Source organism: Pan paniscus, chromosome 12 (genome assembly GCF_029289425.2).
Source record: "Pan paniscus chromosome 12, NHGRI_mPanPan1-v2.0_pri, whole genome shotgun sequence".
In the NCBI taxonomy this organism is placed as follows: Eukaryota; Metazoa; Chordata; class Mammalia; order Primates; family Hominidae; genus Pan; species Pan paniscus.
In genome coordinates, this window is record NC_073261.2 from 27634699 (window position 1) to 27638042 (window position 3344).

General features: G+C 45.9%; 1 pseudogene; it reads left to right on the top strand.

Annotated features, from left to right (window-relative positions):
• Positions 1 to 626: 626 nt before the first annotated feature.
• On the top strand, positions 627 to 3028 carry LOC129397130 (non-histone chromosomal protein HMG-17-like; annotated as a pseudogene).
• The last annotated feature ends 316 nt before the right edge of the window (positions 3029 to 3344 follow it).

Genomic DNA, 3344 nt, shown 5'->3' on the forward strand with positions numbered 1-3344 from the left:
TATATATATATATATATATGGATACAGAGTCTCTCTTTGTCACCCAGGCTGGAGTGCAGTGGTGTGATCTCAGCTCACTGCAACCTCCACCTCCAGGGTTCAACCAATTTTCCTGCCTCAGCCTTGTGAGTAGCTGGGATTACAAGCTTACACCACCATGCCCGGCTAGTTTTTGTATTTTTAGTAGAGATGGGGTTTCACCACGTTGGCCAAGCTGGTCTCAAACTCCTGACCTCAAGTGATCTGCCTGCCTCGGCCTCCCAAAGTGCTGGGATTACAGACGTGAGCCACCATGCCTAGCCAGATTCATCATTCTAAATGCCATGAGGACATTCGTGATTGATGGGAGGAGGTCAAAACACCAACATCAACAGGAGTTTGAAAAAAGTTGATACCGATCCTCCTGGATGACTTTGAGGGATTCAAGAGTTCAGAAGAGGAAGTCACTGCAGATGTGGTGGAAACAGTAAGAGAGCTAGAGTTAGAAGTGGAGCCTGAAGATGGGACTGAATTGCTACAATCTCGTGATAAAACTTTAACAAACAGGAAGTTGCTTTTTATGGATGAGCCAAGAAAGTGGTTTCTTGTGAGATGGAGTGTACTCCTGGTGAAGATGCTGTGAGCATTGTTGAAATGACACATTCCACTGTTGAATATTCCATAAATGTACTTGATAAGCAGCAGCAGGGTTTGAGAGGATTGACTCCAATTTTGAACAAGTTCTACTGTGGATAAAATTCTATCAAACAGCCTTTCATGCTACAGAGAAATCTATCATGAAAGGAATCGATGAGGAAAACTTCACTGTTATCTATTTTAAGAAATTGCCGCAGCCACCACAACTTTCAGCAACCACCACCCTGATCAGTCAGCAGCCATTAACAGTGAGGCAAGGGCTGGGTGCAGTGGCTCATGCCTGTAATCCCAGCATTTTGAAAGGCCGAGGTGGGCAGATCGCCTGAGGCCAGGAGTTCAAGACCAGCCTGGCCAAAATGGCAAAACCCCATGACTACAAAAAATACATAAAAAAAAAAAAAATAGCCAGTCATGGTGGTGCACACCTGTAGTCCCAGCTACTCAGGAGGATAAGGTGGGAGAATCGCTTGAGCCTGGGAAGTTGAGGTTGCAGTGAGCTGAAATCGCGCCACTGAACTATAGCCTGGGTGACAGAGCAAGATTCTGTCCCCCCCCACCCTCCACCACTCCACACATACACACAAATTGAGGCAAGACCCTCTACCAGCAAAAATATTACAACTTGCTGAAGGCAAGATGTTTGTTAGCATTTTTTAATCAATAACGCGTTTTTAAATTAGGGTATGTACTTTCTTTACACACACTTAATAGTCTACAGTAATCATATAATGTAAACATATTTGTCATACATACTGAGAAAACTGAAACTTTGTGTGACTTGCTTTATTGCAATATTGAGTCTGGAACTGAGCCTGCAATATCTCTCTTATGCCTGTATTTTACCTTTTAAAAAATGTATGCACAAGAGGGATATGTAACAAAAATCTACATTCCATTTTGTCCAAGCAAGATCTTTTAAACATATAAAATAGAACCAAGGGAGCAGGGTGAAGAAGAAGAGGCGAGAACGACCCCCCGACCGACCAAGCCCACGGGCCGCCGCATCCCACGCCCAGCGCCTACGTCCTGCCACCGTCGCTGCCGATACCACCATGCCCAAGAGAAAGGCTGAAGGGGATGCTAAAGGAGACAAACCCAAGGTGAAGGATGAACCACAGAGAAGATCTGCGAGGTTGTTTGCTAAACCTGCTCCTCCAAAGCCAGAGCCCAAGCCTAAAAAGGCCTCTGCAAAGAAGGAAGAGAAGGTACCCAAGGGAAAAAGGGAAAAGCTGATGCTGCCAAGGAGGGGAATAACCCTGCAGAAAGTGGAGATGCCAAGACAGAGCAGGCACAGAAAGCTGAAGGTGCTGGAGAGGCCAAGTGAAGTGTGTGCATTTTTTTTTTTTTTTTTTTTTTTGAGACGGAGTCTGGCTGTGTGGCCCAGGCTGGAGTGCAGTGGCGCAATCTCGGCTCACTGCAAGCTCCGCCTCCCGGGTTCAAGCCATTCTCCTGCCTCAGCCTCCTGAGTAGCTGGAACTACAGGCACCCGCCACCGCGCCCGGCTAATTTTTTGTATTTTTAGTAGAGACGGGGTTTCACCGTGTTAGCCAAGATGGTCTCGATCTCCTGACCTCGTGATCCGCCCGCCTCGGCCTCCCAAAGTGCTGGGATTACAGGCGTGAGCCACCGTGCCCAGCCCATGTGTGTGCATTTTTGATAACTATGTACTTCTGGTGACTGTACAGTTTGAAATACTATTTTTTACCATGTTTTATAAAAATGCAGAATTTTGTTTTACTTTTTTTTTTTTTAAGCTATGTTGTTAGCACACAGAACACTTCATTGTTGTTTTGGGAGGACGGGGCATGTGTCACTAATAGAATGTCCCCGAAGCTGGATCGATGTGGGGAAAACACCTTTCCCTTCCAGTGTTGAGAGACTTCCTCTTGGCTCCCAGGAGGAGGGATTCCCCGACTTTGACACACATGACCACCTTGGCACAAAAGCCTTGTGGTATGGAAAACAAATTCGTTTTTATGTCCTCTTCTCCCTTTCCATCTTTCAGCAGAGAATTAACTCCCTTAAACCCAGACATCTGCTGGGACCTGACCCTCAATCATTGGTTACCAGTGTGTCAGGCAATCTGGACTTTCCAGTGATGCCACTGAGATGGCACCTGTCAAAAGAGCAGTGGTTCCATTTCTAGATTGTGGATCTTCAGATAAATTCTACCATTTTCATTTCACTTTCTGAAAGTCAGGGTCGGCTTGTGAAAAGTTGTTAAACAACATGCTAAATGTGAAATGTCAACCCTCACTCCAAACTTTCCCTATTCAGAGCATGAGATGAAGACTTCATTGGGTTTTATAGTGGCTTTCTGATTTCTGGTAGTCCATTGAAGAAGAGAGTTTGAAAGTTGTTGTATACTGTTAACGATTGCCCGTGTCCTGCCTGAAATACCATGACTGTTTATGGAAAGTATCTTTAATAAAGCTGCATACGGTTTGGCTTGGGAAAAAAAAATAGAACCAAGCTCCGTGCAAGTTCAGACTCATGCTGCACCACCAGCATCCACACTGGGTCATCTGTGAAGTCCTTCTCCAAGGCACACAGACAGTTGCTCAGCCTTTGCGTAAGGACAGCCCAGAAGTGGAGGGCAGTTCACTCCCCTGGGGCACCCTCAAGTGGTGGAGGCCAGGGTTGGGTGATAAAGCAAGATCCTCTCTGTGGGTGGACAACTCTGGGAGGTCATCTACATGCTTCTTAGA